The 13,122-nt window shown below is 45.8% G+C and overlaps 1 non-coding gene across 1 annotated transcript; it reads right to left on the bottom strand.

Moving 5' to 3' along the window:
* Nucleotides 1–5,396: 5,396 nt before the first annotated feature.
* Nucleotides 5,397–5,468, bottom strand: TRNAS-ACU (transfer RNA serine (anticodon ACU)). Its single transcript has one exon. It is a non-coding gene; the product is annotated as a tRNA-Ser (tRNA).
* Between the last annotated feature and the right edge of the window lie 7,654 nt (nucleotides 5,469–13,122).

The following is a 13,122-nucleotide window of genomic DNA, read 5'->3' on the forward strand; positions in this document are numbered from 1 at the left end:
TTGCTAACCAGAATTCTTTATTTATCGCGGAATTCTCAAAAAGTGTGGCAATTTCCTTCTAGGAATCGCATATGGCGTAGCAGTGTAAAAGGGTATTTTTTGCTGAATGGGTCTGCTGTACGTGGGCGCAGTATTTTCCTTCCCACAAATAAGGATTTCCCATGCTCGAGTCACAATCTTAAAATCTGAATACACGGTTCCTCATTCTGAGCGCACAAATATTAGAGAAACCTCATACATAGAAATACGAGGGACCCACCACGACATTGTGTCCCTCGTCATTTGCTTCGCTCCTGCCAGGAGTGCTCGAAACCTCGGGTATGAACCTCGGGTATGAACCCAGGGTATACCTATAACCAGCGAGCCATTTTTTTTTTCAAAGTATTTAAGGCGAAAGCCTTTAATGCCTCACACTCGCGCGTCTGGTGTAACGCTTTCTTCCTCGAATAACGCAGCAACTAATCAGGAAAGCATAAAACGAATAGTAGCGTCGGATAGAGAGTGCAAAATGTAACCCCCCTCCAGGTTTGACGACTCTAGAGTGATTAGTTGATTAATTATAGCCAATTATCGCGAAAAGAAACGAAGAAAACAACCGAATGCGGCAACATAGCGTGGATGTCGATATAGCGACGAAAGAAGGTGACGTCACTCCCGAAGTCGTCATGGTAACGGCGCGCGCGCTGATGGCGCCACCTGCGCGCCCCCACCAGATAATCCAGAGAAGTAGGCCAGAGAAGCAGCCCGCAATAATAATAATAATAATAATTGGTTTCTTGGGGAAAGGAAATGGCTCAGTATCTGTCTCGCATATCGTTGGACACCTGAACCGCACCGTAAGGGAAGGGATAAGAGAGAGAGAGTGAAAGGAGAAAGGAAGAGTTAGGTACCGTAGTGGAGGGCTCCGGAATAATTTCGACCACCTGGGATCTTTAACGTGCACTGACATCGCACAGCACACGGGCGCCTTAGCGTTTTTCCTCCAGAAAAACGCAGCCGCCGCGGTCGGGTTCAAACCCGGAAACTCCGGATCAGTAGTCGAGCGCCCTAACCACTGAGCCACCGCGGCGGGTAGCAGCCCGCAAGCGAAGCTAGGATCACAGTCGGCAAGGCAAAAGGCTTTCGCCTTGCCGCACTTTATAATTTCAAAGTGCTGGCATAATTTCTGTAGGAGCACGTAAGAAATGCGCTTTTCCTTTTGCCTTAACTTACGAATTTCAGTCAAGCACCGAAACGCTTGATTAGGCAGGAACTGTTGGATGTGTTCAGGAAGAAAAGTGAAACGTACCGACATTTCGTGAGAACTAGAGCAGCGCCTAGGTCTTGTAGCTCAATGAATCGCTTTTTCAAATAAAAGCAACCGTAGAAAATGATACATTCAGGGTAGCTGAATTCCTTATTGCTCTGAATGACGCAGAAAGCGTTCACTGCTAACTTTGAGGATGAACGACAGTAAGTGATTAGGGTCACTTACTTTCATTTCATCAGTGAACGTAGTTTGTTCTATCTTTGCATGCCAATATTCTCAATGCGATGAAATCGCACATGAAAGTCTCCCTGAGGGCCACTATTTTTAGCTCATGACAGCGACGTCCGATGACGTTAGTTCACTTGCAGGTATTCTGCTATCAACTCTATTAGCAGCAGATCAAAGAATACCGGCAATATTCAAATAAAGGCAGTGAATAATGCATTGCTCATAAGTCTCTTAATTAAGGACGCGTATATTCGATACTATCGTCCGCTGCATTTCCCAAGGTGGCGCAAAGACGCTAGTGTTCAAGCTATAGTGCAGGGCTAAAAACAACCTGGAGTTCCTCTCGAACCGTATAATATTGCTTGTTTTTTTTTAAGGCACTAAGAAAAGTAACCCGCCCTTTAGTCTCCTGCTTTAAGCATTCATCTCAGCCCGCGTACAAAGAGGTGAAGAGGGGGGGGGGGGATACCTTTCCCAAACAGTTTTTATGATGTGCTTCTTGGAGAAGCAAAATTTAAGTGTTCCCACAATTGTTTTTCAGATGCTTTTTATCTTATCTTCTACACTACCCTGCATAAGAGCTTGCAGCCTGTACGATGTCCGTGGGTGCCCACATGCTTTGATATAGCTATCTGACCCGTTGAAGGAATACATATTTATTAATAACAAACGGTTGTCTGCCTACCCTGTTTACACCAGTATACTTCGAGGCCGTGCTCTGAATAACATTCTAGATCGGTGTTTCTAGTTGTATTAAGAGCACGAGGCCCGTACCGCTCCTGGTGGGTACGTCTGACCTGCGTCCGCATACTTCTTGGGATTAACAGAGTTAAACTATTTGCGAATTTAAGTGTTCTTCTTTATTATTGTTCACCCCTGCATGATGAAATTAACTCTAAATTTGCTTCTTGATAAAGGTTCGTAGTTTTAAGAGCGATGTCGTCGCCGGTCCCTAACGGGCTGCCAAGTCAACGATGCCCTACGAAAGCGCCACCTCTACTACCGCGAGCGGATACTTAACCTCTATCATCCCTATGCAATGATTATGGTTTGCATTACTGTAATTAACGTCATCGCCTACCAACCCAATCCTGACGGACAGTTCTAAATGACAAATCTATCAGTACTTATACTGTACCACCAAAAATGGTTGCCTTCCAACATGTGTTTGTACAGGACGTTTCACCTAAGACGTAGCACAATTGGTACAGGTAGAGTGTCTAAGTTAGAAGAGCGCTTTTCTGGGCATAGCATTGTCAACGGTGTAGTACATCGCAAGGAAGCTGAGACGTGCTGACTAACAGGATGGTTAACTAATATTCAAGTTACATTTTTAACTATTACTGTTAGGCTCCCTAATTTTGAGGGGCGTGTAGCCCATGGCAAGTAATATCCATATCAGTTTCTAGAATTTACAAATTACGGTTCTCCTCGGCGCTGTGGCCCAACAAAATTTGGCTATTTGGACGAGTTGCATGCGCTGGAGAGGATGATCTGACTTCAAGCTTCTCGAAACAGCACGCAATTTGGCGCGACGTGTGTCGAAATTTATTGGGCCACAGCGGCGTAAGTAACCGCGTCTTCGAAATTCTAAAACTGATGTGGATAATGCTTACAAGACGCTACAAGGCTCTCAAAAATTAAGGAGCCTAATAGCAATAGTTCAAAAGCTAACTATTCAATATTAGTTAGCCAGCCTGCTAGTTAGCAAGTCTTAGCTGTATTCTCATGTACCACACCGCTGGCAATGCTATGCTGAAAAAAGCGCTCTTCTAACCCCAAAAGCCTATATTTAAAAATTGAGGAAAATCTTAGGTCAAACACCCTTTATTGTGCTGCAAAGCTGTGTAATGTTTATTTATTCATGCTCAAAGTTTCCAGCACGCGGCTTTATCTCTTTGCGATGAGCGATGCGGCTAGATTTATCTCCAATGTTCACAGCGCCACTACTTCTTAATTTTTCCAAATAATTGTAGTTGCTTTTGAGGTCTTATCTCGAAGGTTCTTTTGGGAGTTTTAAATTGAGCACGGCAGGGAACAGCGCTAATCCTGTTCTCAGACTACCGCCAAGCACTTGTGTCGCCGCCGTTAAGTTGTTCATTTCGTTGTGGATGCAAGTCAGCGCATAAACCTTAGAGAGCACTGCGGCTACCCGCATTGGGGAAATGCGAGGGCATTCATACCTCCTCGACACTCGTCGCCTCTCTTTGCCCCTCGCTGAGTCCATTGACGTTTGCTTCTATTTAATTAACTAATTATTCTATGTCAAACTTTTTGTCGGATTAATTATCACTCACCAAACACATTTCAATCAATTTCAAAATTTACTTTTACTTTTTTGCCTATTTTCCCACTATTCTACAATCCACGGCTGTTTTCCCGTCCACTCACTATATGGACATCCGCGCTATTTCGAGGTTTCTGGCATTATTGGCTCTCATTAAATAACTAATCACCCTACTGACATCAAATTTTTTTTGCGCATCATCCTCACGTCGTCCTCTAGCGATGACAACCATCCGTGTGATGCTGCCTCTTCTGAGAACGTCACAATCGCTGCGAATACATTTTGGTGACACGCTTGGTGATACGACCCTGTCGACATAGCATATATAAATGCTTTCGCATTAATAAATTGGTTCTTTTGCGAAGCATTTCGCTCTGTTTCTCACTGATGGACTACGTCACTGCTAAGTGACAACTGACGAGCTGCAGAGATGTGAAGAAGGCTCGACAGTGGCACCTGTTGGGTTCTCGTGCAGACTCTTTATTTGGCGGGCATATCTACAGGCAAAAAAAGAGGATGCGCAATGGATAGGCATTGCTTAGTTGGTAATGTGAAATTGAATAATTGCTTTTATGCCAATGTATAAAAGACCACGAACTATTTAACGGCATTACACAGCAGTTTAAAACACTTTAGGCTCCCACATTTTCGGGTTGCTCTGACATTTTTGTCCGCCCGTTGTTATTCCTATCCATTGCGAATTATACAGGGTGTTTCACCTAAGATTTCACACCATTTTTAAAAATAGGATTTTTGGGTTAGAAGAACGCTTTTTGCTGCATAGCATTGTCAGATGTGTAATACACCAAAATACAGCTAAGACGTGCTGACTGGCAGGCTAGTTAACTGATATTAAATAATTAACTTTTTAACTGATACCGTTAGGTTCCTTAATTATTGAGAAGCGCGTAGCGCACCGCAAGTAACATCCATATTCATACCCTCAGTGCTGTAAACCAACAAATTATGGCTATATCGTGCCAAAATACATGAGCTTTAGAGAGGCTTGCAGGCATAGCAACCGCTTCAGTGCACGTAACACGTCGAAATAGCCCAAATTTGTTGGGCCGCAGCGCCGAGGGTAATAGCGTTTTCGAAATTCTAGAAACTGATATGGATATTACTTAAGATGGGCTACGCGCCTCTCAATAATTGAGGAGCCGGACAGTAATGTTTAAAAAATTAACTATTCAATGCTAGTTAACCAGGCTGCTAGTTAGCACATCCTAGTTGTATCCTGATGTACTACATCGCTAATAATGATGTGCCGAAAAAAGCCCTCTTTTAACTCAGAAATGCAATATAAAAAAATTGTGTGAAGTCTTAGATGAAACGCCCTGTATTATTTTTTTACTGGGTAGACATTTGCCGCGTAGCATCAAACGATAATAATAAAAATAATAATTGGTTTTTGAGGAAAGGAAATGGCGCAGTATCTGTCTCATATATCTTTGGACACCTGAACCGCGCCGTAAGGGAAGGCATAAAGGAGGGAGTGAAAGATGAAAGGAAGAATAGGTGCCGTAGTGGAGGGCTCCGGAATAATTTCGACGACCTGGGGATCTTTAACGTGCACTGACATCGCACAGCACACGGGCGCCTTAAGCGTTTTTCCCCCCATAAAAACGCAGCCGCCGCGGCCGGGTTCGAACCCGGGAACTCCGGATCAGTAGTCGAGCGCCCTAACCACTGAGCCACCGCGGCGGGGGCCAACAAACGATGGCGAATCGTATTTGAGGGCTCAAACCTCATTCGCTTTTTATGACACTGAATCATCTAGTGTCACACAGAGACAGGCTTGAAAATGTTAGTGCACCATAACGAGTACGGCAATGGAACTTATTGATGTCAAAAGGGGGGTTCTTCAGTGGTCAATTTCGCCTGCTGTCCCGAGGCAACTAACCTTCCCTACACAAAAGTCGGCCTATTCGCGGGCACATCGAAGACAAACACTGTTTTACCTGCGAAAGCAGCAACTAAAATGGGACGGCGAAGCGACCTAGCTTTGCGTGTGGGCATTTCCTGAGTGCCAACACGCCCTCGTATGTTGTCAGTGCGCACGGACCGATAGGAGGCACGGGCCTAAAATCGCGCTATCAGATTGAAAAGGAAATACGCGACCTCTTCTTATGCCCTCGCATCTGACATGCTTAGGCAAAACCTATTGAAAAAGAACACGCTCAACACAGAGGGACGGAAAGTTCGCTGCGGAAGTTGATGGCACGAGAAAAAAGTAAAAAAAAAAGAAAAGACAGCGTTTTGACAGAATCTCTTATCGACCCATCTGGCCCGCAATCGATTTTGTCCGCTATTCCGGAGCGATGGGAAGATATTGCGTAACCCGAATAAGCAAACCGGCACGAACCGCAACAACCGTCGACCACGCCGAAGCAAAGAAAAAATATCGAGACAAAATAAAAACAAAGCGGCAGTCTGGCGTTCTGAGCCCTGAGATATAAAAGGAATGCACTTAACTCTGTCATCGGGAGCGAACGGGGAGCGGGCCCGCAAAAGGAATGTTTGAGCGCGCCAAAAATAATGCGGCCGTCGTCGCGTTACGTAAGATGGCGAAAGTGCTGCCCTTTACCCAACACGGGGAGAGGTTGAGAGGGAGGGGGGGGGGGGGGGGGCGAGAATGTCGCCGTCGAGAAAAATAGATAAGCCAGGCTGCGGGCGCAACTGTCGCCTTCGTCGTGAGAGGAAGCCTGCTGTTGGGAGGGGGGGGGGGGGTGGATATAGTCGCTTCCGGCCCGTGCTTCCGGTCAGGGCTGACCTACAGACGGATTCGTGCGATGCGTGCTGATAGGGCTCTTGCGTAACGGGAGCAGTTGGGGAACCCGTAAGAGGAAAGACGCGACAAGGCGTTGTTATTGCGCGCCGCACCACCGCCTTGAGTGTGTGTGTGTGGGGGGGGTTCTTCGGACTGCGCCCCTGGCGGCCGACGCCGCGGTTGTTCCCTTTCGCCGTTGCGCATAAGTGCGGGTGACATTGTGACATTGCTTGCAGGCGGCCTGTTCTAGATTAGCCTCTATCAGGCGCCATTCACCATTTCGTTTAAAAAAAATATTATTTGCGCTTGAACCGTGCATCCAAGCCTGAAGAAACCCCGCCAGTTAGTTTCCAACGCAACACTTCGATAGGTAGATCTTTAGACACACGTAAAAAAAGTTTAATGAACTCTCAAAATAGATGGAAGCTGTATTATTAAAAGGCCACGATTTTAGAGGCTAACACCCCAGGGATAAAGTAATAGGTTTCTATTTCAAATATCCAAATGGCGCTCAAGTTCAGAAAAAAAAGGTAAAATAAAATTTCCTCTGGCGGCCTCTCTTTCTCCACCCCCCCCCCCCCTTTCCTCTGCGAGAAAACAGCCGAGGACGCACTTCTGCGCTGACCTCTTCTGAGAAATCATATTTGCTGTATTCACTAGTTGGCATAAGTACGCTATTGGCAATATGAAGGATGATAAAATAGCCCGAAGTGCTAGCCAGTGCACACTCCCAGCACAAAGCTCCAAGTTCCCACTGTAGACAGTATGTGTACAAAGCGCCTCAAAGGTTAAGGCGAAAGCTCTGAAATAGGTCCTTACTACAGGTCAAACACTTGCACACGCGTCTACGGACTGTACGTAAGCAATACGTGGACTGGGGGCCTTTTACTTTTGTACACCTCTGTTTGTACTAATCTTTAGATGCATTTTGAAGAACCCCGCATCGTTAAAATGTAGTCTTCCACTCTGGCCTGTTTCGCTGACCGAAGCGCTGCTCTGCTACGCAAAGCTTCATTTTCTGGTCTTGTAGTCATTTATTAAAAAATCATTAATAGACTTGTGTCTACTCATCGGCTCCCGAAAATATATGTGGGTAATCTGTATTAATAGCCAGCCCACAGCAAATTTTCACATTCTGTCTAAAGATAGCGTGAACTTGGATCTGTCAGCCTTTTGTTGGCGGATCTTTAGTATTAGCAAAAGACCGGCCAGGCTGTAAAAAGCAACCGTATACGCAAGTGTTCCGCTTAAAGTGTTGCTCACCATGTAAAAATAAATGATATGGGTGAATGCTAGGGCACGTCGTTGTTCCATCACATACGCGCAGCACAAAGGTCATAAGGATTGCGAAGAACAGAAAGACGCAGCAGTGGCGCCAACTTTCGACAACGATGCGTCCAAATAATGCGATGCGGCGAAAAATTCCGAGATCAGCCTTTATAGAAGAGGTCCAACGATATCACAGCTCATGAAATTGGACTCCGTTGTTACTGCACCTACAACCACCTCTACGTAACTTCAATTTAAGAAAGTTTTTTTTTGTTTTTTATCTGGCCATATTTGAATGCAAGATTTAAATGCTGAAGAAATCTATCTCGGTGCTTTTTTCACTTTTCTTTCGTTTCTTTCTCCTTGTGTTTCTAGAGATATCTAAGTACGAGAAAATTTGTCTCCGCCTAATTAACACATACAAGACTTGAAGTATATAATAAATGATATCAAATCAAGCACCCGCTACCCGCCCCAGTGGCTCAGTGGCTGTGATGTTCGGCTGGTGATCCCAAACTCGCGACATCGAATACCGCGGCCAAGTTTCGATGGGGTCGAAACGCAAACACGCCCGAGTGTTGTGCGCTGTAAGTGCTTGTTGAAGAACCCCATGCTGACGGAATTAATTGGGAGCCATCCACTACTATGTCTCTCATAGCCCATGGCCGGCTTCCGGACGTTGAACATCACACAGCGTAGAATATGCAGCCGTATAGAAATATCGTTGCACCAAAAGCCGATGTGATTGACAATACGGCCGGATGTTGTCATGTTCCCTTTCTTGAATAGTCTTTTCTGGTTTACCGGCTTTGTCACATGGACTTATATTTCTTTTGTCCTCTCCCGTGAGTCTGTTATACATGAGTGGATCATTCCACTGCGCTATACAGATTATTCATGAAGGATTCGGACCAAGCTCGAGCGATTCCGTAGTGTTGGCGGTTTTGCGATGATTGAAGGGCGTTGCCTTCAAAATCATAATGGTGCCGAGACTAACAACAGAACTTTAGTGATTGTGAGCCACACCCATGATGACCCCGAAGACTGGCAAGTGCAAGTAGTACCTCTCGCGGCAAATGGTCGTTATTTGGTTCCGCTGAGGCGTATTTCCTCCAGAATGCAAAAACAGCGCAAAATCGAAATGTATGCGAGTGGGCAGGACGAGGCGCTGACAGTCAAGCCAGCCTTCTGATGAGAAAGCATCAAATATCTTACTCATATACACGAAAAAAAATTAACGAGGACGACTGATAGACGCTCATTGTTCCCAAATAAAACGTAGCTGCCGCACTCACGTATTCTTCCGCCTTATTTTCGATCCTGTAACAGCGCTAGATATCTTAGCCTTCAGGAATATTTTCCCCCTTGTCTTTTCATGTACATGACAGGCTTCCTGAAAAGGCACGCTGACAGCCAGCTCCTGTTATGCTCCCTTCGATATCTTGAGTTGTTCGTCTTGGCTCTATAATAGTTCTCAAGCGGTGCCGAGGCCGGAACTGAAGCACGAACTGAACACGAATATGAAGTCGAACCTGATACCGAAACGTTCCAAAATCTTCCGCACTGTGGCAGAAAAAAAAAGAAGAAAATTTCTTATAGCACAGTCTTCCGCGCGATTCTAAGAAGCGACGGCGGAGAAAGACCATCTTCGTTTCGCAAATATCTCAGACCAGCCGGTCAGCACCTCAGCCGTACCGAGCTATTAGTTGTAATCGCTACATAGCGCTTCCTGTAGCGTGTAAATCGCCCTAACGTCATCATACTCAATCCGTTATTTCTGAAGTTCCGAATGGTCGGTGGTAATAGTGTCTCAACAATAGCCGTGCAGTGATTATGCTCGATGAGTCAACAGATAGTAAGCGTTGTCTAATGTCACCAGCGGCACATTACGCCGCAGCGCGGGAATACGGGAAGGCGGCCAAGGTAGTTCAACACGTCTTTGAGGTCACAGAAGAGGTGGAAGTGCTAACAGATGCGCGTTAATGAACACCACCTATAGTCAAAATCCCCAGTCTTCCACTCTGACCGCCGCGTCACTGTTGGGAGCGTTTCTCTGCCAGGCAACGCTTTATTTTCTGGTGTTGTTATACGCAATAATTTGTAGACTTGTGCCCATTAATTAGCTCGGTTCGTCGGTATTCCGTGGCATACGTGTAGCACCAGGGACATTAGAGATAAAGACAGAAACCCACACCACTGTCGCTGACATTCGACAAATGCGGCAAGAACTGCAATGCGCGGAAATACCGATCCCTGCCCTTTTCCAACAGGTTCGACTCTATCAAAGTTTTCTACTTGCACTCCTTTTCGATATCGATAACCACTCTATGTCCCTTGTAACCAGCCTTATTTTTCTCTTTTTGATCATTGCATGTTTCATGGGCAGTCCAAAGTGCTATACAAGACTACTTCGCTGCTTTTTGTTTTCTTTCTGTTTTTGTCGTGTTTATATACATATCTTAGTTCCAGGCTGAATTTACTGCCTTAATTAATGCCTATAAGCCATTAAGTAAATAATTAATTAAACCAAATCGAGCACCTGCTACCCGCCTCAGTGGCCCTGTGGCGCTGATGTTCATTCGGGATCCGAAACTCACGACATCAATACTGGCCACGGCGGCCACGTTTCGACGTAGCCGAAATGCCAAAACCCCTTGTGTTGTGTGATGTAAGTGCGCGTCGAAGAACGCCATGTGAAGGGAATTAATTGGCAGCCATTTACTATGACGTCTCTAATATCCCGTGGGCAGCTTCTTGTAGTTGAACGCCACTCTGGGGTACTGAGCATCTGCATAAGGATATCGTTGCACCAAAATCGACATGGTAGATAATACCGCCATCTGTTGTCAGGTTGACTTCCTTCAATAGTGTTTCGGTTTAGCGCCGCTGGCGCCTGGCCGTGTCTTTTATATGTGCGCAGGTCGGGTCGATTATACCTGCGCTGGATCGCTACACGTCGTAAGATTATGACTGAAAGATTGCGCCCATGCTCGAATGCTTCCACGATATGTTGCCACTATTCGCGACGATCAAAGGTCGTTGTCTTAAAATTCGGAATGGCGCCGAGTAATAGCAATGAATCGTTAGTGATCCTGATTCAGACAGTTAAACAGAATGCAACCCAGGGCCACACCCATTTTGAACCGGAAGACCGGCAAGTGTATGTATTTCCTCTCGCAGCTTCCGAGGTTTCCCTTTTAAGATGGCCGCTACTTGGACTCGCTGACACGTATTTCCTCCAGAACTAGAAAGCAGCAAAGTGAAACGCGCAAGTGGGCAATACGTGGCGCAAACAATCATCCCGGCGTTTGATGAGAAGGCGTCGAATGTCTTACTCACATTAATGGAAAATTAACAAGGGGGCGTACTAACGTATTCTTCCGCATTATTTTTTATTGTCAAAAAGCTCTAGAAATTTTGCTCCTTCAGGAATGTTATTTCGCCTTGTATTTCCATATTTCCAGTTTTTGGAATAAGACGCGCTGACAGTCAGCTCTTTGTTCTTTCCGCCTGCATGTCTCGATTTGTTCGTCTTAGCTCCGGTTCGTGCGGTCTCAACACCGAAACTGAAGCTCAAAACAACCCGAACCTGGAGCCGAACCTGAGACAGTAACGTTCTGAAATCCAGCAAAATAAAAAAGGAAATATTTTATAATATCACATCCCCCGCGCTATTCGAGGCAGCGACGGCATAAATACAGTATCATTTTGCCTTGCCGATTCCTCACGCAACCCGGCCAACGCCGCATCGTTCCGAGCTGTGTGTTGTAATTCCTCCATATCGCTCGGCAGCGACCAAATTGTCCTCTTCCTCGTCCGTTGCTCCTGCACTTATAAATTCTTGGTGTCAATAACGCTTCAACCGTGGCCGTGCAAAGGAGCCCGACATTTGTGTAGCCGACAGGAAAGAGGAAAGTGACAGAAGGGACCAAGGCGGCCGATCCTTTACAGAAATTTCTTTAGACAGCCTTTAAACTGTCCGTAGACTTTTGTCTAAAATGTATACAAGATTTGTCTATATAAATTCTATACACTTTGCAGACAAATTTCTTCAGACGAAAGTTTTAACAAAAAATTTTTAGACAGCCTTTAGACTGCCCTAGGCTTTTGTTTCCAAAGTCTATATAATTTCTATAGACAAATATTATAGACAAATATTATAGACTAGTCTATGGACAATGCGATGCGCCGATGGCGAGAGATAGAGCGTCCGCCTCGCGTGCAGGAGTGTCGGGGTTCGAATCGCGGTTCCGCGCAATTCTCCACCTGGTTTTTGAAGAAGAAACTCCGCATGTCGATAGAATTGCATAAGGCCTGTGGTGCGGCCTGATCTTGGTGACTAGAACCGACAACGCACACCCTCACTAGAACAGGATTTGGCCACTCTGTGTAGTAATTGGCCACAACCTTATAGGAACAAACCAATTAACCCTCATTCCTCAGTCACCAGGGGCTGCGAAGCAACTGACCAAGGCGGCGGTCAGACCTGCGGCGCAGCGGAGGGCGCTTAGAATATCTGGCTCTGAACAGGCCGCCATTGGAATCAGAACCTGGCAACATTTACCATAGAAACTTACCTAGTGAGCCTAGCCTATAGCCTAGCAGTGCTGTTCGAGGAACTAGTGTGCATTACATGGGATGTCATAGGGCTTAGTGAAGTTGGGAGAATCAGTGAGGCGTATAGAGTACTAAAGGACCGGCACACACGGTGCTTTCGCGGAATAGCGGATAGACGAGAAGTAGGTGTGCAATTCCTAATTAATCAGGATACAGCTGGCAACATAGAGGAGTTCTATAGTATTAAACGAAATAGTGACAGCTATCGTAATTAGTATTAATAACATGTACAAGCTGAAGGTGGTGCAGGGCTACGCACCTAGACCCAGTCATGATGACCAGAGCTTTGAACGCGGAATCGGTAGCGAACAACGTAAAAACAGTACAGTGTACTGATGGGCGACATCAATGCGAAGGTGGGAAGAAGCAGGCTGGCGACCAGGAGGTAGGCGACTATGGGATAGGTTCTAGAAATGGCAGGGGAGAGCTATTACTAGAGTTCGGAGGTGGAAATAATTTGCGGATCATGAATACTTTCTTCCGCAAACGAGAGAACAGGAAGTGGACCTGGAAGAGCCCCAATGGTGAGACTAACAATGAAATCGACTTCGTACTATGCCCTCAGCCTGGCATCGTTCAGGATATGGACGTCCTCGGAAAAGTGCGCTGTAGCGACTACAGAATGGTAAGGTCTCGAATTCGCAGGTAGGAGTGTGCAGTAGAAGTAGGCGGTAGGACGGTTCGACAGGATACAGGCAAGCT

The sequence above is a fragment of the Amblyomma americanum genome, chromosome 5, assembly GCF_052857255.1.
Source record: "Amblyomma americanum isolate KBUSLIRL-KWMA chromosome 5, ASM5285725v1, whole genome shotgun sequence".
NCBI lineage: Eukaryota > Metazoa > Arthropoda > Arachnida > Ixodida > Ixodidae > Amblyomma > Amblyomma americanum.